Here is a 26,803-nt window from a genome sequence, read left to right on the forward strand (position 1 = left end):
AGTGATAAAAGTAAAAATTCAGTTCCCTATTTGTACTAACCACATCTCAAGTGCTCAGTGCCTAGTGCTTATGTTATTGGGCCCTATAGATCTAGGAGTCAGTGAACTAAAATGGATGGGTATGGGTGAATTTAATTCAGATGACTACTATATATATTAATGTGGGCAAGAATCCCTTCTAAGACATTGAGTAGCCCTCATAGTTAAAAAAAAAAAAAAAAGAGAGAGAGAGAGAGTCTGAAATGCACTATTTGGGTGCAATCTCAAAAATGATAGAATGATCTCTGTTTGTTTCCAAGGCAAACCATTCAACAACACAGTAATCCAAGTCTATGCCTCAACCACTATTGCTAAAGAATGGTTGAGGCATAAGCTGAAGTTGAATGGTTCTATGAAGACCTACAGTATCTTCTAGAACTAACACCAAAAAATAGATATCTTTTTCATCGTAGGGGACTGGAATGCAAAAGCAGGAAGTTAAGAGATACCCAGAATAACAGACAAGGTGGGCCTTGGATTACAAAATGAAGGGCAAAGGCTAACAGAGTTTTGTCAGGAGAACACGCTGGTCATAGGAAACACCCATTTCCAACAGTCCAAGAGATGACTCTACATATGGACATCACCAGATGATGATTCAGGCTTAAATTGAACAAAGTAGGGAAAGCCACTAGGCCATTCAGGTATGACCTAAATGAGATCCCTTATGATTATATAGTGGAGGTGATGAAAAGATTTAAGGGATTAAATCTGGTAGACACAGAACCTGAAGAATTATGCACAGAGGTTTGTAACAATTTATAGGAGGTGGTGGTCAAAACCATCCCAAAGATAAAAAAATACAAAAAGGCAAAGTGATTGTCTGAAAAGACTTAACAAATAGCTGAGGAAAGGGGAGAAGAAAAGGCAAGGGATAGAGTAACAGATGAATGCAGAGTTCCAGACAATAGCAAAGAGAGATAAGAAGGAATTCTAACTTGAACAGTGCAAAGAAGTAGAGGCAAACAATCAAATGGGAAAGACCAGAAATTTCTTCAAGAAAACTGAGATATCAAGAGAGGATCTCACGCAAGGATGGGCACAATAAAGGGCAGAAACAATAAGGACCTAATAGAAGCAGAAGAGATTAAGAAGAGGTGGCAAGTATACACAGAAGAAGTATACTAAAAGGGTCTTAGTGACTCAGATAACCACAATAGTGCAGTTACTCACCTTGAACCAGATATCCCGAAGTGTTAAGTCAAGTGGGTCTGAGAAAGCATCACTAGGAACAAAGCTAGGGGAGGTGACAGAATTCCAGCTGAACTATTTGAAATGCTAAAAATGATGCTGTTAAAGTGCTGTAGTCAATATGCCAACAAATTTGGAAAACTCAGCAGTGGCCATAGGACTGGAAAAGGTGAGGTTTCCTTCCAATCCCAAAGAAGGGCAATGCCAAGGAATGTTCAGACTACCATGCAATTGTGCTCATTTCACTTGCTAGCAAGGTTATGCTCAAAATCGTTCAAACTAGGCTTCAGCACTATGTGAACTGAGAACCTCCAGATGTACAAGCTGCTTTTAGAAAAGGCAGAGACACCAGAGATCAAATTGCCAACATCTGTTAGATTACGGTAAAAGCAAGAGAATTCCAGGAACACATCTACTTCTGCTTTATTGGTGCTAAAGCCTTTGGCAATGTGGATCACAACAAACTGATGGAAAATTCTTCAAGAGATGGGAATACCAGATTACTTTTTCTGCCTCCTGAGACACCTCAGTAGGTGTCTATCCATTCTATATCTGAGTTTTCATCTGCTAATCCTAAACTCCCACTCCAACCCTCCCCGACATTGCCTTCCCCTTGGGAACCACAAATGTGCTCTCTTTCTCTGTAAGTCCATTTCTGTTTCATAGATAAATTCATTTGTGTCATATTTTAGATTCTACACACAAGTGATATTGTATGGTATTTATTTTTCTCTTTCTGACTTACTTAGTATGTTAATCTCTAGTTCCATGCATGTTGCTGCAAAAGGCATTTCATTATTTTTGATGACTGAGTAGCCTTCCATTGCATATATGAACCACATCTTCTTTATCTGTTCATCTGTTGATGGACATTTAGGCTGTTTCCATGTCTAGGGCACTGTGAATAGGGCTGCTATGAACACTGGGGTGCATGGCATCTTTTTGAATTATAGTTTTGTCTGGATCTGTGACCAGAAGTGTGATTGCTAGATCATATGGCAACTATACTTTTAGATTTTTGAAGAACCTCCTTACTGTTTTCCATAGTGGCTGTACCAATTTATTAATACATTCCCCCCAACACTCCACATTTTCTCCAGCATTTGTTATATATAGACTTTAATGATGGCCATTCTGACCAGTGTGAGGTGTTACTTCATTGTAGTTTTGATTAAATAAATGACAGTACTGAAGTTATTTTCTTTAACAGAGGAGACTTGGAGTCTTGAGACCAGTATTTGACTTATGAGTAACTCAGTAACAGGAAAAGAATATTTTCAAAGTAAACTTTTCTGTACATACACACAAACACGTATATGCTAAGTCACTTCAGTCGTGTCCGACTCTGTGTGACCCCATAGACGGCCATAGACCCCATATTCAGTAACGTTAATTGTGTACAGACCTTTTGATTTAATAAAAGGCCTGAAATTTCTCTATATACCAATATGTCTCATTCCACTTCTTGCCATTTAATAACATATTTAGGCTGGTAATTTCTTGGATCTGTGATCCTATGAACCCCACCACTAGAGCCTAACTCCAGTGTCATGCAAGGGAGGCTTGTAACCACAGGAAGAGGAGGGAAGTTGATTTGATACAGAAAAGAGGAATAAGGTGGACACAGAAGGATATCTCTTTACTATTTGCCTCAAGACCTTAATTCAGTCCCCAAATTAGGAGAATTAAGAGTATAAACTGACTGAACAGTTTTGTGAATAATTTTGAGTAAACCTCTCTAAGCAGAACTGCTTCATTTCCAGTGATAATTGTAGCACAAAATGGTGAGAGGATCATGTAAAGGAAAATGCAGATCTAAAACAAACAAATTATTTTATGCTGTCAAAAGTAACTCCCCTTCCTTTTGCTTTTTCTTTTAGCATTTTCTTTAGAGAAATGGATATTGTAAATATTTTGTCTGTCAAGTTATATGTAATCATTTTAAAAGCTAAATAACATTCTTGCCAGTTTTACTGGCACCCTGTCTCCTTGTCATGATGTGAATTTAGTGTAGATGCCAGGATGCAAATAGTAGTCTGCTGCTCGTGGCAACAATAAAAAAGTTTTACCTTTCCTTTGGATAAAGACAACACATATGTAATAGATTATATCTGTCTTATCATACAAAAGAGTGAGATTTCCTTTTTTTTGTTTGTTGTAGTCTCTTTCGCATATTGCCTGTGGTTGTATAGTGATCTAGTTTAATCCTTATTTAAGAATAAATTTTTTTCATTATTTTCTGATTGTTTTATGGGGAGGTCATACTGGATTGGCAGGACATTTTATTTTCTCCAAATTTTCAAACATCAGCTTTGCATTATAGCTGTAAAAAAAGCCAGGGTTAAGAAATAGTAACTGAAGCAAGAAAACAAAATACATTATGGGGTCAAAAAGATGGTGGAATAGTAGGCTCCTGGCTTCCCCTGGCTCCATGGACCCTCAGAATAAATAACTACACAAAAATCTGTTCCCTGTGACTTAGAGAAGTCCAAAACTAGTTAAGAAACTTCTACACACTGCCCTGGGAAACTAATAAAATACCCACATCAAAAAGTTAAGAAAAGCTAAGACACACTTGCACTATAAAAACCACCCATGGAACACCACGTTAATTAAGTTGACTGCAGTAGTCATTTAACTATATAACAAATCATCCTGTTGTACACCTTAAAATATAATACTTTATTATAAATAAGAAAATATATTATCACATGTAGCATAATGTGATGGCAGCAGCTACTAGACTGACCTATAGAAGTATATACTGTGTCTTTAGGGACCCCTCAAAATAAAAGGGCCTCTTAAAGTTGGACTAGTTTCTGAGAAAACCTATTAATAATTTTAAATAATTATAATTTAGCAAATATATGAACATGTCTTATTTCATAAATAAAAGGGAACCAAAGCTGATATATATCAGTTGTACTTGTAATAATAATTTTCTGAATCAAAATAAGTTGGATAGATCTCTTCTTTGGTTCCTTAAAATTTAAGAACTCTCTTTCATACAGCTATGACTTATTCCTAGAGAGCAACATAAATATTTTAAAGAAGTGCAGTAAGTCTTTCAGACCACGTGGATTAAGTGGTAGCCTAGCAATTAGGATATATTATAATCAGAGTAAATTTTACACTGCCAGATTTGCTTTTTCCCAGTGCTATTCTCTAATTCCATATAAGCACCATTAAAAGGACATTCACTCTCTGTGACTTGATTATCAGTACATATACACACAGTAAATATGGCTACAACTATTTTCCTTTTTTCATTCTTTTTCTTTTGCAAAATAAATATGCTATTTGTGAAGGTGTTAGAAGAAGACGTTGGTAAAAAGATTGCCCATTTATACTTATCAGTTTTGCAATGTACTGGTATTTGCAGGTGTTAATTTCAGGCACAAGAGATAACAGAGTTGAGTAGGCATGAGTTGAGAATGGAAAACAAGACATGTAAGCTAGAATAGCAGGAAAAATCCTGCTGTCATTTTTAAGGTAGGAGAGAGGCAAGCTGAGGATGAATCAACACTGTTGAACATGTATTTTTTCCTTTTTGATATATTTTTGTTCATTTTGTGTATATCTGTAAAACCCTATCCCTCTCTTTCCAGGTAGATAGATAGGCAGATAAATAAACTGACCAACTGCAGCCTGACCAAACAGTCATAATATAATTTTACTATTTTGGGATTATGAAGTATAACAGAGTATCTGTCTGCTACAGTCCAGTGATACACAGGGCACATTAAATATAACTATTGGCACATTCAGGTAGTGCTAGATACATCAATTATTCGTGGTTTTATAATTTGTATTGGAAATTGAATTTTAAATGCAAGTGCAGTGAAATAATCTGAATTATAAAAGTAGATAAATTATGTGTAAATTTTTTGTTTTAGTTCATTCTATAAGTATAATACATTTCCAGATAAAGAGAAAGAAACTAGAAACCTTAAGTCTGATACTTTGCTGGAAAGCATGAAATTATATAAAATCATTATTTAGTTATGTGACATGCAAAATTAACATAACCATGGAAGTGATAGCTCATTATATTCAAATTCTTAAAAAATTTTTAGGAGAACATGGTTTCTCTTAAAAAACAAACAATACTGTTATTACCTGACCAAAATTAGCTGTCTGGCTATTGTAGTACCTTCCTGCTAAAAAGCTGTAGTTGCTATGCTATGTAGTCGCACATCACCAGATGGCATTCAGTGTTCTGAAAGATATTCTACTCTCTAAAGAATATGTTGAAATATATGTTGAAATATGAGTGCAGTGCTGTATACAGTTTCCAGAGGCATCATTTAATTGATTGAGTCCCCAACTCATAAAAATTTTGATGAATCAACTTTAGAAATTTGTCAACTTCTAGCCAGATTCTCTATGTGTCATCAAATGGAATAGGCCTAAATAATGAGACATCATTTTTTCCTTACTTATCTCCTGATTTATGATTTCCTAAATTCTCTCTCTTCCCACAGCTAGCCAGAACAAAGCACTCCCCCTCTTGACGTGTTTTTTTTTTTTTTTTGCCTACTTAAGACCTGTAAAAAATATGAGATTCCTATCACAAATCATCATAAAAGGTGGTGTTAGTGGCAGGACTTGTATATCAAAGGAAGAGATGGATATACTGGTGGATATACTACTATGGAGAGAAAGCTGATTGGAAGGATAGGCCCAGCTTTGTGATATAGGTCAAACTTGAGTGTAGAGCTCTATCTCTGGAAAATAAAGCAGCAAACTATAGAATCTATGTAATATTAGTTTTCACAAAACCCTGTATTTAAAACTAAATTTTTATATCCTGTAAGCAGAATTTCTAAAATGTTTCCCCAAAGATGTCCAGCTCTAGTCCCTAGAATTTGAATATAGTGAGCTGTCACTCCCGTGGTTATGTTAATTTTGTATGTTACAGTTGACCTTAATATAAATCAATTATCCAGGTGGCCTGCGTGAGCCCTTAATAGCTGAGAGCTTTCTCCTGCTGATGGCAGAAGGGTAAGTCAGGCATGTGACATATGAGAAGGACTTTTCCTACTGCTGATGGCTGGAAGACCAAGGAAGCTACATATAAAGACTAAAGAACAGCTTCTAGGAATCAAATGCAATCCCCAGATAATATCAGGCCAGAAACTGTGTCCCTCCACTCCACAATCAAAAGGAACTGAACAGTACCAACAACATGAGTGGTCTCAGAAGTAGACTCTTCCCAGAGCCTCTAAAGAGGAGCCCCACTCGCTCCACATCTTATTACTGGCTTTGAGAGACTCTAAGCTCACCTGAACTTCTGAACCTACAGAATTGAGAGATAACAAATTAGGCCACTGAGTTCATTGTAATTTGTTACTTCAAAACAGAAATTAAATACACAAACATCATCTGTCAATTTGACATGAATTTTAAGTATACTAAGGTGTCACTGCTAAAATTTTCATTATTAACTCACTTTTGCTGAGTATAAAGTTGATGGCACATTACTAACAGGCAACCTAGCAATGTGTATAGAAAGCCTTAAAACTGCTCTTTTGGTTTGAAAGAGTGGTCCTCATTTACGAGTTTATCCTAAAGAAAATATGGATATAGGAAAAGAGAAGTGCAGAAGATGCTTCCTGCATCCCTGAGTGGATCACTGCATTTCGTGATCACTGGTCATCAGCGTACCCTTCACTTCCACCAGATGCCATCCTCTACCACAGCTCACTTCCTCATGGCTTTGAGACCATCTGCCTAGACCCAAGGCAGACCAATTAAAATCCTTCACCAGAACTGTGTAGTTTGGGTTGTTAACATATGGAAGAAACTAGGAAAATAAGACTTGATGCTGTCTATGACCATCTTCTTGTCATGTGGTGGAAATCAGTCTGCACTCGATAAGAAAAACAACTGCAAAAGGAAGGAAACAAGGATGACAGGAGAGGGACTAAAAGAGTTCTGGTACCAAAGTCCAGTGTGGAGGAGGTGTTTCCCCCACACCATGAAACAAGTCTCAGATACCATCAGTTTGTCTGAAAATTCAATTGAGTTCTAACACTAGCTACTTGGAGATAGCGTCTGATTTCACAGATTTAGGGTTCAGTCTAAACAAAACTTCTACACCCCGTAGGCACAGGTCACCAGCCCAAGCTGTTAGCTGTGCTTCCGACCAACCAGTTAATGGAGTGGAGGTTCCAATGTACCCTCTTCCGACTTGGGGTGCAATCACAAGCCCAAATTTTCACCTGTGCTTCTGACTGATGGGGCTTTTTTTTTTTTTTTTTTTTGGTTCTCTTTCTCTTGTTTTAGAAACTTATTTTGTTGAAGTATAGTTGATTTGCAATGATTCAAATGATAATCTGAATCACAGATTACACATTCTTTTTAATACTCTTTTCCATTATGGTTTATCATAGTATATTCAATATAGTTCCCTGTGCTACACAGTAAAGGGCCTGATTTCTATCAATTCTATGCATACGATACCTCATCCTCTAACCCCAAACTCCCTGTCCATCCCTCCCCCACAGTGCCTTCCCCTTGGCAATCACAAACCTGTTCTCTACGTCTCTGCATCCATTTCCATTTGATAGAAAAGTTCATTTGTGTAATATTTTAGATTCCACACATAAGTGATATAGCATATGGTATTTGTCTTTTTCTGACTTACTTTACATAGTGTGTCAATCTGTAGTTCCATCCATGTTGCAGCAAAAGGCATTTCACTCTTTTCTATATCTGAGTCACATTCCACTGTGCATATGAACTACATCTTCTCTATCTATTCACCTGTTGATGGACATTTGGGTTGTTTCCATGTCTTGGCTATTGAGAATAGTGCTGCTATGAACATTGGCAGGCGTGTATCATTATAGTTTTATCTGGATATACGCCTAGGAGTGAGCTTGCTGGATCATAAGGTAGTTTTTAGTTTTCTGAAGAACATCCGTACAGCTTTCCATAGTGGCTGCACCAATTTACATCCCCACCAACAATGTAGGAGGGTTCCCATTTCTCTACACTCTTTCCAGCATTTGTCATTTGTAGATTGTTTTAATCATGACGATTGTTATCAGTGTGAGGTCATAACTTGTAGTTTTGATATGCATTTCTGTAATAATTTGTGATGTTCAGCATCTTTTCATATGCCTTGGCTGTCTGCATGTTCTTGGAGAAATGTCTATTTAGGTCTTCTGTCCATTTTTGATTAGGTTGTTTATTTGTTGTAGAGTTGTATATTTTGGAAATTAAGCACTTGTCAGTCACATCCTTGCAAATATTTTATCCCATTCTGTAGGTTTCCTTTTTCATTTTTTATGGTTTCCTTTGCTGTGCAAAAGCTTGTGAGTTTGATTAGGTCCCTTTTGTTTAGTTTTGCTTTTATGTCTATTGCCTTGGGAGACTGACCTTTGAAAACATTAATACAACTTATGTTAGAGAATGCTTTGCCTATGTTCTCTTCTAGAAGTTTTATGGTATCATGTCTTGTGTTTAAGTCTTTAAGCCACTTTGAGTTTATTTTTGTGTACAGTGTGAAGGTGTGTTCTAACTTCACTGATTTATTTGTGGCTGTCCAGCTTTTCCAACACCACTTGGCTGAAGAGACTGTGTTTTCTCCACTATAAATTCTTGCCTCCTTTTTTGAAGATTAATTGATTGTGTGTGGGTTTATTTCTGGGGTCTCTGTTCTGTCCCATTGAACCATATGTCTGTTTTTGTGCCAATACCACACTGTTTTAATTCCTGTAGCTTGGTAGTTGTTGAAGTCTTAGAGGGTTATACTTTCAGCTTCATTCTTTTTCCTCAGGATTGCTGTTGTTAATCCTGGGTTTTCTACTGCTCCAGATAAATTTTAGGACAATTTGTTCTAGTTCTGTGAAAAATGTCAAGGGTAATTTGATAGGGATCACATTTAAAACTGTAGATTGCTTTGAGTAGTATAGCCATTTTAACAATATTAACTCTTACAATCCAAGAGCACGGAGTATCTTTCCATTTCTTTCAATCATCTTCAATTTCCTTCATCAGTGATTTATAGTTCTTAGCATGTAAGTCCTTCACTTCCTTGGTTTGGTTGGTTCTTAAGTTTATTTTATTTTATTTTATTTTTTTTTATAAGTCCGGTTACCTTGGAGTTTATTTAAACTAAGAGAAATAGGTCATAATGTTTTCATGCAATACATATTTCGTTCTTTAAATAACAATTGTGACAAATAACAGAAATTATTAAGGAATGTTGCACTTGTGATCCATACAAAACACCAACATTTTGGGTTGTACACAATTTAAAGAAATGTCCTGAACACTTTTCGAAATACTGTAATAGCCAATACATACAGGCATGCCTTAGGTGGCCACAGGAATGCAGTTTAAAAAATGAAGGAAAAAAAATCACACTGGAACTACTTAATTTCTTCAAAACCACTGAGCAAGAAAAGCAACATTGAACTTCCATACTGATTTTATATAATGTCTATACAGTACCTTGACTTAAATCCAAGAGTAAAAGTTAAGACTCTCCTCCTTTATTTTTGGTAAACAACTGCATGGTAAACTTAGATGACTTTTTCCCCTGGATTTTACCTGGGAGTGGCCTTTTTGATTTTTTTATTTAAAAGAGGGCAGGTTTGGCACTTTTATACTGATATTTTTTTTGATGCAATTTTTAAATGGATTTTTTTTACATTCATTTTGATATTCCATTGTTAGTATAATGAGATGCAACTGATTTCTGTATGTTAATCTTGTATCCTGCTACCTCGCTTAATTCATTTATTAGTTCTCTGACTGATTTTAGATTGGAGGTTCTTGCCACAGTCTCTTCAGGTTTGATTAATTTTCTAGAGTGGTTCACAGAACTCAAGAAATCCATTTAGTCACAAGGTTACTGATCTATTTTAAAAGCATGTAACTCAGGAACATCCAGATAGAGACACACTGGGCAAGGTGAGGGGAAAGGGCTTGGAGCTTCCATGCTCTCTCCTAGTGTGCCACCTTCCCCAAATTGCTACAGATTCTGAAATTTATTCTTACTACACCCTTCATCTCATTTCTCATCTTCTCTGTATATTACCATTAAACACCAATAGTCTAACCCCACTGTATTTTTAAGATTTTTATGTGGCCCGTTATGAAATGGTGACTATCCTAAGTAATTTTACCTTTGTGAGGAATTTAATTTTATTGATGTGAAGGTGAATTAAAAGAAAAGACATAGGGGTTATTATCAGGTAATTTTGGGACATACATAAAAGAAAAGACTTACGTACATTCTTCATTCATTCATTTTACTATTATTTCTTATACACCAACTATATGTTATAAACTGTTTTGGGAACTGAAGAATTATTAGTGAGGAAAAGAGACAAAATATTTGCATTTTATTAGTTTGAATTCTAGTGAAAGTGTCCAGATAAAAAAGTAATCCAAATAAATACCTACCTATATACCTATATACAGACATGTGCTTACATAATTTAGTTCAGTTCAGTCACTCAGTCGTGTCTGACTCTTTGCAACCCCGTGAACCGCAGCACGGCAGGCCTCCCTGTCCATCACCAAATCCCAGAGTCCACCTAAAGCCATGTCCATTGAGTTGGTGATGCCATCCAACCATTTCATCCTCTGTTGGCCCCTTATCCTCCTGCCCTCAATCTTTCCCAGAATCAGGGTAATTTTCATTGAGTAAACTCTTCCCATCAGGTAGCCAAAGTATTGGAGTTTCAGCTTCAACATCAGTAGATCCAATGAACAGTCAGGACTGATCTCCTTTAGGATGGACTGACTGGATCTCCTTGCAGTCTAAAGGACTCTCAAGAGTCTTCTCCAACACCGCAGTTCAAAAGCATCAATTCTTTGGCACTCAGCTTTCTTTATAGTCCAACTCTCACATCCATACATGACCACTGGAAAAACCATAGCCTTGACTAGAGGGAACTTTGTTGGCAAAATAATGTCTCTGCTTTTTAATATGCTCTTTAGGTTGGTCATAACTTTCCTTCCAAGGAGTAAGCATCTTTTAATTCCATGGCTGCAATGACCATCTGCAGTGATTTTGGAGTCCAGAAAAATAAAGTCAGCCCGTGTTTCCACTGTTTCCCCATCTATTTCCCATGAAGTGATGGGACCAGATGCCATGATCTTCGTTTCTGAATGTTGAGCTTTAAGCCAAATTTTTCACTCTCCTCTTTCACTTTCATCGAGAGGCTCTTTAGTTCTTCTTCACTTTCTGCCACAAGGGTGGTGTCATCTGCATATCTGAGGTTATTGATATTTCTCCCAGCAATCTTGATTCCAGCTTGTATTTCCTCCAGTCCAGCATTTCTCATGATGTACTCTGTATATAAGTTAAATAAGCTGGGTGACAATATACAGCCTTGAAGTACTCCTTTTCCTATTTGGAACCAGTCTGTTGTTTCATGTCCAGTTCTACCTTTTGCTTCCTGACCTGCATGCAGATTTATCAAGAGGTAGGTCAGGTGGTCTGGTATTCCCATCTCTTTCAGAATTGTCCACAGTTTATTGTGATCCACTCAGTCAAAGGCTTTGGCATAGTCAATAAAGCAGAAATAGATGTTTTTCTGGAACTCTCTTGCTTTTTTGATGATCCAGCAGATGTTGGATATTTGATCTCTTGTTCCTCTGCCATTTCTAAAACCAGCTTGAACATCTGGAAGTTCACAGTTCATGTACTGCTGAAGCCTGGCTTGGAGAATTTTGAGCCTTACTTTACTAGCGTGTGAGATGAGTGCAATTGTGCAGTAGTTTGAGCATTCTTTGGCTTTGCCTTTCTTTGGGATTGGAATGAAAACTGACCTTTTCCAGTCCTGTGGCCACTGCTGAGTTTTCCAAATTTGCTGCCATATTGAGTGCATCACTTTCACAGCATCATCTTTCAGGATTTGAAATAGCTCAACTGGAATGCCATCACCTCCACTAGCTTTGTTTGTAGTGCTGCTTTCTAGGCCCATTTGACTTCACATTTCAGGATGTCTGGCTCTAGATGAGTGATCACACCATCGTGATTATCTGGGTCGTGAAGATCCTTTTTGTACAGTTCTGTGTATTCTTGCCACCTCTTCTTAATATCTTCTGCTTCTGTTAGGTCCCTACCATTTCTGTCCCTTATTGAGCACATCTTTGTATAAAATGTTCCCTTGGTCTCTAATTTTCTTGAAGAGGTCTCTAGTCTTTCTCATTCTATTGTTTTCATCTATTTCTTTATATTGATCGCTGCTGAAGACTTTCTTATCTCTCCTGCTATTCTTTGGAACTCTGCATTCAAATGGGTATATTTTTCCTTTTCCCCTTTGCTTTTCGCTTCCCTTCTTTTCACATAGTTACATAAATACATAGTTACATAAATACAAAAATATACACACTTAAATATATTTATTGTATTCCAATGGAATAAGTGCTGTGGAAAAGCCAAAAAGTGTAAGGGGTATCAATATGCCAACAATAGCAGTAATGGAAAATAAATGAGCTGTTTTTAGAAATCTCATTGAGAAGATGATATATTAACTTATGCTAATGGGGTGTCACAAATGGAAAAGTTTATTACAAAGCTTAGGAGTTATGGAAGGTTTTAAAGTAAGGGTTGATTAGATTTTCCTTGGACTTTTACTATATTTTTATTTCATTTTTATTTTAGACTATATCAAACTCCATACAACAGTTGAATCACTAACCTAAGATTATTATAACAATTCCAATAGTGTAACTAAAAAGATAGCTTCAAAAATAGTATTTATGTATTTCTAAAGGAAAAAGATAATTTACAAAACACTTAGATTCCCAATAGTCACTGTTGCTAAAGTAAGTAAATATCATTATGCTGATTATGTAATAATGATTGTATAGTTGATAATTTGAAAATAGATCAAAAGACAATTCCATCATGGTTTGAGGACTTTCTTTATGCCTTATTGCATCTGTTGCAGTATAAGAACTGCTTTCAAAAATATACTGATACATTTATGTTCAATATTGATTTTTTACATGTTCTTCCATATCTTTACTAAGAAGAATATGAACCTAGGAATACATTTTAAGAGTTCATTTAAGTACATGATTTATTATACAAATATTGACTGAACTTTCCATAATTTTGTGACATTGGAACTATTTTCATGTAAAGAAGAAAGTGTTATTTCTCAAATTAATTCCCTTTTAATATGCAGGGCCGTATAAAAATTAATAGTAAAAGCTTTTTCCTAAATTACAGAGTCATGCTTTGGTGTAGATCAGATTAAAAGATCATTTGGTCATTTGTGTATATTTATAGATAGAATTAAAATATTTTCCACATATAAATAAGCATATGCAGAAATAATTATATTTTAAGGGCCAGTTTAAAATTTAATTACATTTTAAAATGTTATCTTATTTCTGTAATTCCTTATTGTAAATTACCTAGATAATTCCCTCTCTTTACCATTTTTTCCACCTGTGTATAAATTATAATTTTTTCAGGTATGCAAGGCAAATTCATTGTTTAAATTCCCAAAATTAGACTGTGCTAAATTTTTTAAATATTTTCTTAATCTAAATATTATCTACTCATAATAAAATATAGCATTTTAGAGTAGAGTTTTATGATCTTTAACAAAGTGTATATAGGCATGTAAATTACACTAAAATCTGTAAAATTTCATTTGCCTCAAAAAGTTTTGGGGACTCTTTAGAGTCAATTCCTCCAAGGCCTGGCCCTTAGCAACTACTATTCTTATTTACATTCCTATAATTTTATCTTTTCTAGAATGCCATATAAGTGGACAAATAGAGTATATAGTCTTAGTGTCTGGGTTTTCTAATTCGTAATGGTTTTAGGTTGATCCATGTTGTTGCATGTACATTCAGCCACTGATTATTACTGCTAAATTCTACATCAGTATTCTATGACACTTGTTATTGCAGAATACTGTGCCACATTTTGTTTATCGATTTACCTTTTTAAGGACATTTAGCTTCTTTATATGTTTAATATTTTATTAATAATGTACTATACATATTTGTGCACAACCTTTGTGGATATGTTTTAATTTCTTGTGTAAATACCTAAGAGTGGATATGCATGATGTAAATGTTTAATAGCTAGCTTTCTGGAAGACCACGGAGAAAACCTGGATTTGTAGTGTTTGCTGATTGCCACAGTGTAAATATTTTTATCACAATGATTTCACACTACAAATATTACACCCTGAAGGCAGAGTCAAGAATAGATATGCACAGAAAGCTCTTGTGATGCCAATGTGAGCAAGCCCTAGAACGCGCATCACAGAACTTCTAGTTTAAGGAGAAACTGCACATTAAGCTATAAGAAACTGTCAAACTGTTTACTAAAGTACTTTTCTGTTTTTATAAATATTTTCACCAGCAATATTGGAGAACTCCATTAACACTTGATAATATATATTTTTTTTAATTTTACCCATCATAGAGTATACTGGTATCACACTGTGATCTCAGTTTGTCTTTTTTTTAATTTATTTTAAACTGAGGATAATTACAATATTGTGTTGTTTCTGCCATATGTCAACATGGATCAGTCATAGATATATATATATATATGTCCCCTCTCTCGAGTCTCCTTCCCACCTCCCACCCTATCCGCATCTTTAGGCTGTCACAGAGCCCCAGTTTGAGTTCCCTGAGTAATACAGCAAATTCCCACTGGCTATCTATTTTTTAATTAATTGAAGGCTAATTACTTTACAATAGTGTGGTGGTTTCTGCCATGCATCGACACGAAACACCCATGGGTATACATGTGTCCCCAAGTCCCCAAACCCCCTCCCATCTCCCTCCCCATCCCACCCCTCTGGGTTGTCCCAGTGCACCAGCCCTGAGCACCCTGTCTCATGCATCAAACCTGGACTGGTGATCAATTTCACATATGGTAATAAACATTTTTTAATGCTATTCTCTCAATTCATCCCACCCTCACCTTCTCCCACAGAGTCTAAAAGTCTCTTCTTTACATCTGTGTCTTTTTTGCTGTCTTGCATATAGGGTCGTTGTCACCATCTTTCTAAATTCCATATATATACGTTAATATACTATATTGTTTTTCTTTCTGACTTACTTCACTCTCTATAATAGGCTCTGGTTTCATCCACCTCATTAGAATGGACTCAAATGTGTTATTTTTAATAGCTGAGTAATATTCCATTGTGCATATGTACCACAGCTTTCTTATCCATTCATCTGCTGATGGACATCTAAGTTGCTTTCATGTCCTAGATATTGTAAACAGTGCTGTGATGAACATTGGGGTACATGCGTCTCTTTCAATTCTGGTTTCCTTGGTGTGTATGCCCAGTAATAGGATTGCTGGGTCACATGGCAGTTCTATTTCCAGTTTTTAAAGGAATCTCCACCTTGTTCTCTATAGTGTCCCTACTAGTTTGCATTCCCACCAACAGTGTAAGAGGGTTCCCTTTCCTCCACACCCTCTCCAGCATTTATTGTTTGTAGACTTTTTGATGGCAGCCATTCTGACCAGTGTAAGATGGTACTTCATTGTGGTTTTGATTTGCATTTCTCTGATAATGCATGATGTTGAGCATCTTTTCATGTGTTTGTTAGCCATCTGCATGTCCTCTTTGGAGAAATGTTTGTTTAGTTCTCTGGCCCATTTTTTGATTGGGTCATTTATTTTTCTGGTATTGAGCTGCATGAACTGTTTGTATATTTTGGAAGTTTATTCTTTGTCCATTGTTTTGTTTGCTACTATTTTCTCCCATTCTGAAGGCCATCTTTTCACCTTGCTTATAGTTTCCTTTGTTGTGTAAAAGCTTTTAAGTTTAATTAGGTTCCATTTGTTTATTTTTGCTTTTATTTCCATTACTCTGGGGTGTGGGTCATAGAGGACCTTGCTGTGATTTATGTCAGAGAGTGTTCTAACTAGTTTTCCTCTAGGAGTTTTATAGTTTCTGGTCCTACATTTAGATCTGTAATGCATTTTGAGTTTATTTTTGTGTATGGTGTTAGTAAGTGTTCTAGTTTCATTCTTTTACAGGTGGCTGACCAGTTTTCCCAGCACCACTTGTTAAGAGATTGTCTTTTTTCCATTGTATATTTTTGCTCCCTTGTCAAACATAAGGTGTCCATAGGTGCATGGATTGATCTCTGGGCTTTCTATTTTGTTCCATTGATCTATGTTTCTATTTTTGTGTCAGTACCATACTGTCTTGATGACTGTAGCTTTGTAGTATAGTCTGATGTAAGGCAGGGTGATTCTTCCAGTTCCATTCTTCTTCCTCAGATTGATTTGGCTATTATAGGTTTTTGTGTGTGTGTGTTTCCATACAAATTGTGAAATTATTTGTTCTAGTTCTGTGAAAAATACCATTGGTAGCTTGATAGGAATTGTATTGAATCTAGAGATTGCTTTGGGTGGTATACTTTTACTACATTGATTCTTCCAATCCATGAACATGGTATATTTGTCCATCTATTTGTGTCATCTTCAATTTCTTTCATTAGTGTTTTATAGATTTCTATATATAAGACTTCTGTTTCTTTCAGATCAGATCAGTCGCTCAGTCGTGTCCGACTCTTTGTGACCCCATGAATCGCAGCACGCCAGGCCTCCCTGTCCATCACCAACTCCCGGAGTTCACACAGACTCACGTCCATCGAGTCAGTGATGCCATCCAGCCATCTCATCCTCTGTCGTCCCCTTCTCCTCTTGCCCTCATCCTTCCCAGCATCAGAGTCTTTTCCAATGAGTCAACTCTTCACATGAGGTGGCCAAAGTACTGGAGTTTCAGCTTTAGCATCATTCCTTCCAAAGAACACCCAGGGCTGATCTCCTTCAGAATGGACTGGTTGGATCTCCTTAAAGTCCAAGGGACTCTCAAGAGTCTTCTCCAACACCACAGTTCAAAAGCATCAATTCTTTGGCACTCAGCCTTCTTCACAGTCCAACTCTGACATCCATACATGACCACAGGAAAAACCATAGCCTTGACTAGACGTACCTTTGTTGGCAAAGGTAAATTTAGTCCTAAGTATTTTATTCTTTTCGTTGCAATGGTGAATGGGATTGTTCCCTTAAATTTTCTGTTTTCTCATCTTTAATGTATAGTAATGCAAGGAACTTTGGTGTATTAATTTTATATCCTGAAACTTTACTATATTCATTAATTAGCTCTGATAATTTTCTGGTGGTGTCTTTAGGGTTTTCTATTTAGAGGATCATGTCATCTGCAAACAGTGGGTGTTTTACTTCTTTTTTTTTTTTCCAATCTGGATTCCTTTTATTTCTATTTCTTCTCTTATTGGTGTGGCTACAACTTCCAAAACTATGTTGAATAGTAGTGGTGAGGGTGGGCACCCTTGTCTTGTTCCTGACTTTAGAGGAAATGCTTTCAATTTTTCATCACTGAGGACAATGTTTGCTATGGGTTTATCATAAATGGCTTATTATGTTTAGGTATGTTCCTTTTATGCCTGCTTTCTGGAGAGTTTTTATCATAAATCAGTGTTGAATTTTGTCAAAGGCTTTCTCTGCAACTACTGAGATAATCATATGGTTTTTATCTCTCAGTTGGTTAACATGGTGTATCACATTGATTATTTGCAAATATTGAAGAATCCTTGCATCACTGGGATAAAACCCACTTGGTCACGATGTATGATCTTTTTAAATATGTTGTTGGATTCTGTTTTATTTTACATATGTTAGTAGTTTGTCTTTACTTGATGACTAACAATGGTGAGCATCTTTTCATATGCCTATTAACCATTTGTATATAAATTTGGATAACTGTACATTCATAATTTTTCTCATTAAAATAGTTTGCATTTATTATGAGTTATAAGAATTCTAATAGAGCAGTTCTAAACCCTAAACTTCAGCACTAACCTAAGTCTAATCAACACATAGCCTAAGCATAGAATCTCATGATCTGTCTTGATTGACTGATCCCCTAGCCTTCTGCAGACCTGTGAACGAAATATACTTGTTTTGTAATTGTGATATATGAAGTTGTTTATTTTATAGGCTACTTTTGCAGCAACAAATTTATAAAGAAGATTTAGCACCAAGAAATGAGATACTTCAGTAAACAAATATTAGCTTTGCAACTGGGTAGGAAGTAAAAGGAAACTGTTATGAGAAACTGCCAAATGGTTACTTGTATTTGGTGGCTATTTTTTGGTGCCACTACATATGACAGTAGTGAAACTTTTAGTTAAAATATTTCCTGTGACAAATTGGAAGGAATAAAAATGTATTTAATAAACTTGTGCCAATGGACAAGTAAGTTTTGAGGCCAAATACTGGATGAGGTTTGACTTTTATTATCTGATGTGTAAAGTATTACAAGAAAAAAAAAATAAGTTCTATCTGCAAATTAATCAGTGTAAAATAGAAAGTTTATTAGTTTCTGAAATTTTAGCATTAAAAATATTTAAATGCTTCTCATCAAATTAAACTTGTCATGAACACAGCTTTGGGATAAACATGAAATCCAGTGTACTGCTTTTAAAAAAAAAAAAAACCTCAGAGCAAAAACAAGTAATGCTTTTAACTTTATTGTTAAAACCTCTCAAAGAATTATTTCACTAACTAGTCAATTCTTTAAGCTCTTCAAAGAGATTCTAAAAGAACCGAGAGCCTATATGCCCAATGTACCTGTAATTACATACAGAAAGGTTAGTAGAGTGGAGAGAGAGAGAGAGATTATAGAAGAAAATTGCACTTGTGGTTTTTGACACAGAGTAAACAGAAATCAAATTTACTGAGATACCACATAATAATGAGATAGCTGAACTGCAGAAGTGTTACAGCTTAGACTAAAAGAGACTATAATTATTTCAGATGTAAAAGACAAAATAAGGGAAACAAAAAAGGCATTTTTTAAAAAGAAAAGCTCTCGTTATTTGAGGCTTTGAACATAGTAAACACAAAATTATCTATACAGTAATGAAGTTCAGGATTAATTTAGCAAAGTTGGATAATTAATCATTAATTTATTTCCATATATGTATAAGAATGCTGTGAAAGTGCGGCACTCAATGTGCCAGCAAATTTGGAAAACTCAGCAGTGGCCACAGGACTGGAAAAGGTCAGTTTTCACTCCAATCCCAAAGAAAGCCAATGCCAAAGAATGCTCAAACTACTGCACAATTGCACTCATCTCACACACTAGTAAAGTAAGGCTCAAAATTCTCCAAGCCAGGCTTCAGCAATATGTGAACCGTGAACTTCCAGATGTTCAAGCTGGTTTTAGAAAAGGCAGAGGAACCAGAGACTAAATTGCCAACAGCCGCTGGATCATGGAAAAAGCAAGAGAGTTCCAGAAAAACATCTATTTCTGCTTTATTGACTATGCCAAAGCCTTTGACTATGTGGATCACAATAAACTGTGTAAAATTCTGAAAGTGATGGGAATACCAGACCACCTGACCTGCCTCCTGAGAAATTTGTATGCAGGTCAGGAAGCAACAGTTAGAACTGGCCATGGAACAACATACTGGTTTTAAATAGGAAAAGGAATACGTCAAGGCTGTATATTGTCACCCTGCTTATTTAACTTCTGTGCAGAGTACATCAGGAGAAATTCTGGGCTGGAAGAAACACAAGCTGGAATCAGGATTGCTGGGAGAAATATCAATAACCTCAGATATGCAGATGACACCACCCTTATGGCAGAAAGTGAAGAGGAACTCAAAAACCTCTTGATGAAGGTGAAAGTGGAGAGTGAAAAAGTTGGCTTAAAGCTCAACATTCAGAAAAACAAAGATCATGGCCTCTGGTCCCATCACTTCATGGGAAATAGATGGGGAAACAGTGGAAACAGGGTCAGACTTTATTTTTCTGGGCTCCAAAATCACTACAGATGGTGACTGTAGCCATGAAATTAAAAGACGCTTACTCCTTGGAAGGAAAGTTATGACCAATCTAGATAGCATATTCAAAAGCAGAGACATTACTTTGCCAACAAAGGTTCGTATAATCAAGGCTATGGTTTTTCCTGTGGTCATGTATGGATGTGAGAGTTGGACTGTGAAGAAGGCTGAGCACCGAAGAATTGATGCTTTTGAACTGTGGTGTTGGAGAAGACTCTTGAGAGTCCCTTGGACTGCAAGGAGATCCAACCAGTCCATTCTGAAGGAGATCAGCCCTGGGATTTCTTTGGAAGGAATGATGCTAAAGCTGAAACTCCAGTACTTTGGCCACCTCATACAAAGCGTTGACTCATTGGAAAAGACTCTGATGCTGGGAGGGATTAGGGGCAGGAGGAGAAGGGGACGACAGAGGATGAGATGGCTGGTTGGCATCACTGACTCAATGGACATGAGTTTGAATGAACCCCGGGAGTTTGTGATGGACAGGGAGGCCTGGCATGAGGCAATTGATGGGGTTGCAAAGAGTCAGACACGACTGAGCAACTGATCTGATCTGATAAGAAATATAAAACATATAAAAGACTATATATAATAATATCAAAAACATTGTATTCTTCTGAATAAGTATGGCAAGCAAGCATAAGATGTTATACTTAAAAACTGCAAAATATTGAGAAAAATTAGAGGACAATTAAATAAACAAAAGAACATATGGATCTATAAATTGGAAGATTTAGTAATATGATATCAACACTCTCAAAATTGATCTTCAGATACAAAGCCATTCTAATCAAATCTCAGCATATTTTCTTCATTGACATTAACAAACTAATTTAAAATGTATGTGGAAATATTAAAGGCAAAAAATTGTCAAGGCAGTCTTTAGGAAGGACAACAAAGTTGAAGAACTCATACTGCCAAATATCAAACCTACCATAAATAAAACCACACTGTAGAGACAACTGCCAGGAGCCGGCGTGAGGACCTCCACCTGGGTCAAAGGTCATGAGGAAGGAGGCTCGACATACGCAAAGGCGGGATTGAGCCTCAGGAGTCCCCCTGGAAATTCTCGAGCATCTACCCCCAAAACCAGAGTCTGCCTACTTTACTACTTTTTGCTCTCACCTACACCTCTGACTTTATGGGGGGCTGTCCCCCACCACCTCTTTCGGAGAAGGAGTTAACTTAGAGCTCCAGTTAATAATAATTCCTGGGCGTGATAAGAGTGTTTCAACCTACAAACTCCTCTGAAGGTTCTCTAGCCTGCCTGACAGGCTTGTCCGGCCACATGTGATTGTTCACAGCCTCCCAACCGTGAGAGGCACGAGATGCTTTAAACCTTCTAAAAACAGGTTCTTTTGAGAAGTTAGAAAACTATTAGTATAAGTATAGTGGGCTGATTAGAAATTGTATTGGTGAAGGGTTTTTCATTTGTTCGCTGCTAAGTCTCCACATCCCCTGCCCGTATACACATTAATTAATATATAGAAGAAATAAGTATTAACCTTTGATATTAATCACGTTAGACCTTAGGCTAAGCAAATTCTTTCCTTAATTTAAACCCACTATACCCTCACCATATAGGAATGTAACTTTATCTGGTACCTTCGGAAGGTGGCATCTGTTTCAAAAATAATCACCCCTGGAGAAATAAGTGTTCTGGTTGACTGACCACTGTCACAAGGACAGGGTCATAAATTGTCAGCAGGCCCCCCTGGCCTTAAGATGATGTAACACCCCTAAGACCTCTGTATACATTTGTATCAAGCACCTGACTTTAATAAAAGTCAGGACTGCTGACCCCCGTGACTTTTGTAATACATCTCAGTGTATAAAAACAGACCCTGGAAAAATAAAAAATGGGATCAGTTCCTCGAAAGACTGGTCTCCCCATGTCGCTCATTCTCTCACCTTCTGGCTGAATTATCTGGAACACAGAGGCTCGTCAAGCCTACTAATTATGCCTGCGCTTCTAAGATCTGACCGGGGAGGCCTTAGTGTCTCCTCTCCTTCGGGAGAACGGGAGGACGCCTGCGGCCTACGTAGGTGACGTAAATTCCTTGCCTTGGAATTATTAGCTTTCCACGTAAACCAAGCTATTCATCCGCTTTTCTCCACTGAATTTTCCTACTGAGCTATCCTCATTCTATTACTCTTTATATCTCTAATTAATATTTAATTAAAGCTATCATATCCTGATCTCCAAAGCCATCTCTCTTTCGAATTTCCCCCGATCCACCGGGGCTGGACCCCAGCAGACAACAAGTTGTAGAACTAGCAATTTCATTCCTTGGTGTATGCCAGGAAAAAGCACAGTTTCTATCACAAAATATCATATATCAAAATTAATAGTGACACTATTAAAAGCAAAAAATATCTACTATTAACCATAGAATGGAAAATAGAAAAGAAATAGAAAGGAAAAGCTGTATTCACAAAATGTAATGCTATGCAGCAACAGAAAAAAATACATTATAACTATATAAAACAATATGGATGAATCTCACAAACATAATGTTGAGTAAAAGAAACATGACAGAAAAGAATACTTTATTGTTGATTCTACTTTGGTACACTTTATAGCCCATAACAGTGTTAGAAACTAAACTAGTGATTTCTTTTTGAAGATGGGGTTGGTGGTCATGTCAAGAAGGGGGCACAACAGGTGAATGGAGTAGCCCACATTCTTGTTCTTAATCTCATTGGTGGCTACATAGTTCTTTTCTCGTTTTAAAAATTTGCTGATTTGAATATTTATGAGATGTGCACTTTCTGGTCTATGAAGAAATTACAAAATAGCACATTTGGGAATAGATTTAGGCAGAGATTTGTTGAGTAAAGTTAATAGAAGTATTTATTCCCATATAAAAAGTCCAAAATTAGTGCTTCTGAGCTATCTAGAGAAGGAGGAAGAGGAGGAGTATGAGTTGCTCAGTTGTGTCTGACTCTTTGAGATCCCATGAACTATAGCCCGCCAGCCAGCTTCTCTGTCCATAGGATTCTCCAGGCAAGAATACTGGAGTGGGTTGCCATTCCCTTCTCTAGAGAACCCAGGGGTCCAACCTGGGCCTTTGCATTCCAGGTACATTTTTATCCATCTAAGCCACCAGGGAAGCCTGAGATATCTAGAATTGCACTTTAAATAGGACATCACTCATGGATTCATTATTTACCTAGGAGAATATTTTTCCCATTGTTTTCTAACAAGATATCTTCAACTAATGTTCACCATATGTATTGAATTTAGGCAAATGATTCTATTATTTCATAACCTAATAAGCATAGAGGAACCAATAATTAATAATATAGAAATTGAACAAATAAAAAAGATAACACAGAATCAAATTCTTCATTTCAGTGTCTTGCCATGAAAAAGTATATTGCTAAAATCACAAATAATTTTTATTATATATGATAAATATGTTCAAAATACCTGTTAGTAATCTATGAGATCATTTTAAATTACAGCAGTAAGCTTCTACATAATGAGATTATTAAAGGATTTTAATTGCTTGGGTTGGCAGAAGGTGAGACTGTTATATATAGTTCTTCAGAAAGGCATAGATATGTAAAAGGACTATCAAAGACCTCTGTCAGCTCTATGAATCTGTAATGTGATGCTTTGTTTTGAAAAATACTGGTGACAAATTATTTCCAGCAAACCACCATGCATAAATATGGGTTGACTCTTAAGTAGCAAAACTGATTGTTTTGTCACTTCTGTATTCTTTTGAATGTCATTTGTTATTTTCTAAAAAAAATCTCGTAGCATCCTAACTTTATCCTACATATTTGCTACTGAATCAACAAGTAATTTTGTAAGTATTAGATATTTGTCAAAATATATCTACACCAAATGTAGATATCTTTATCTACATTTGGTATATGCATATGTGTCAGAGTAAGATAATCTGTTAATCATAAATAGTGATAGGGATAAGGTGTTCAGTTGTTTGTAACATGACATTTTAGTGAGAAATTATCTAGTTTGAAATCTTTTCTACAAGCACCAAATGGGTAAACAGACATAGAACAGAAAAAGAATTAAAAATAATGTTTTGATTATCTCTTGCTGTGTTATAAACTATACCAATGCTCAGTTGCTTATTAACACAACCATTTTAGTTGTTTGTTCATGATATGCAAACTTTTCAGGGTTACATGGAGATATCCTGTCTTTCCTCTATTTGGCAGTAATAGGGATGCCTCAGATAGAACTGAAAAATCCACCCACAAAATGAATTCACTCATAGAGTTGGAAAATTGGTTCTGGGGATGGGTGACACCTCCTGGGATTTGGATCTGGGTTTCAGTCCTCTTGTAAAAGGACTATCAATTTCGGTAAATAAGTTTTCATAGCACAGTGTTCCTAGGTAACATATTTATTATTAATATATGTTGGCTGCTTTCCCCCAGCAAGCAAAAACAGAAGCTCATAGACCTTCTTTCTTAAGACTTAATTTAATAGCACCAGTATTTCTGGGACTACTTCCTGTTAGTTAAACAAATCATTGTGCCAGGCCGTAATCTAGGGGATAGTTTACACCATTGTCTGTAGACCCAGAAGCATGTCTCCTGGAGGTCAACAAACCAGCATTTTGCTGTAGGTTGAGATACAGCCCTTAATGATTCATGTTTCATTTACCTTCTTTCCAGTATCACCAAAGCACCAACCCATTCTGGCATCAGCTCAGACATGAAGCCGGTAATTGTGTCATCTAGATCAGGTCTAGGTATACAAATGAAGCTCCTCAGGTACAAATTCTCTTGATCTAATGCCCAGTAAATCTAAGAGGCAAATAAACGCTTTCAAGAAGCCCAAAACATAGTGCTAAAACAATGACAAAGACAACAAAATAGCTATTTTCACACAAAATGGCAGATAATACGAGGTATATAGCAGTTATTGCTCCATTAGGATTCTGAAAAGCAGCCGGTCAACCATATTTTTTTAATTCAGAACAAATTCTGCTGCAATGGAATTGTTCTTCAAGGTTCCCAGGTCTAACCTCGGAATGATCCTTCATTCTCCAAAAGAAATGACCCATGTTTCCAGGTGAATAGCTTTCTTAACCTGTTTTTGTTTTGTTTTTGCCTATAGAAGTGCTGGAAAAACTCTAAGTTATCTTAGGTATGCCAATGCATTTATAAATACAATATGAAAAGTATGATTCATGAGGAGAAAAAATAATGAGTTGGACTTAATTAAAATTAAAATTTCTGCACTATGATAGACAGCATTAATAAAATGAAAGACAAGCCACAGAATGAGAGAAAATATTTGGAAAACATGTTAAAGAACTTATAAGCAAAATAAATATTTTTTAAAAATGGAAAGCTCAAAAATAAGAAAACAATCAACTTAGAAAATGGGTGAATTTCCAAAACAGAGAAAAAAAGAAAATGGATGAAAGTTTTTCGTGGACTGCTTCACCAAACAAGATGTAGAGACAATAAATAATCATATAAAAAGGTGCTTAAATATTTCACTAATAGGAAATTGCAAATTAGAACAATAGAGAGATATCATTATACTCCTAAGAGAATGGCTAAAAATGAGAAAAAAAAAAAAAATCCTGACACAGCAATTGCAGGTGAGGATACAGAACAAACTGGTCAGAATAATAAAGGAATATTATGAACAATTTTATGCAAATCAAAAAAAAACATAAAAGAGATCAGTTCCTTAAAGAAAATGAACAAATAATCTTATAGAAGATGAAACACAGCATCAGAAAAAAACCTTGTAAGAATTTTCCTCATATGTATGCAAACATCAACTTGAAGATCATTAGTTTAAATGTAGAATCTAAAGTAATAAAACTTCTAGAATAAAACATAGGAAAAAGATGTCTAACCCCGAGAAAGGCAAAAAATTGTTAATGAGATCAGATCAGATCAGTCGCTCAGTCGTGTCCGACTCTTTGCAACCCCATGAATTGCAGCACGCCAGGCCTCCCTATCCATCACCAACTCCTGGAGTTCACTGAGACTCACGTCCATCGAGTCAGTGATGCCATCCAGCCATCTCATCCTCTGTCATCCCCTTCTCCTCCTGCCCCCAATCCCTCCCAGCATTAGAGTCTTTTCCAAGGAGTCAACTCTTCGCATGAGGTGGCCAAAGTACTGGAGTTTCAGCTTCAGCATCATTCCTTCCAAAGAAATCCCAGGGCTGATCTCCTTCAGAATGAACTGGTTGCATCTCCTTGCAGTCCAAGGGACTCTCAAGAGTCTTCTCCAACACCACAGTTCAAAAGCATCAATTCTTCGGCGCTCAGCCTTCTTCACAGTCCACAAGTCCTCTGTGTTCCAGATATATGGATGAAAAGTTCAAAGTGCAGTAGCACCGCCTTCTAAGACTCCCACTGGATGCCTGAAACCACACTGTACCAAACCCTATACATACTGTTTTTCCTATATACACATACCTATACATTTCCTGTACACACAATAAAGTTTAACGTATAGATTAGGCACAGTATGAGATTAGGGCTTCCCTGGTGGCTCAGATGGTAAAGGATCTGCCTACAATGCAGGAGACCTGGGTTCCATCTCTGAGTTGGGAAGAAACCCTAGAGAAGGGAATGGCACCCCCGTCCAGTATTCTTGCCTGGAGAATTCTATGGACTGAGGAGTCCGGCACGACTGACTAACACACACACACACACACACAAGATTAACAACAATAATAATAAAATGAAATAATTATAACAACATATTTCAATAAAAGTTA

The sequence above is a fragment of the Bos indicus x Bos taurus genome, chromosome 7 (assembly GCF_003369695.1).
Source record: "Bos indicus x Bos taurus breed Angus x Brahman F1 hybrid chromosome 7, Bos_hybrid_MaternalHap_v2.0, whole genome shotgun sequence".
Taxonomy (NCBI): Eukaryota; Metazoa; Chordata; class Mammalia; order Artiodactyla; family Bovidae; genus Bos; species Bos indicus x Bos taurus.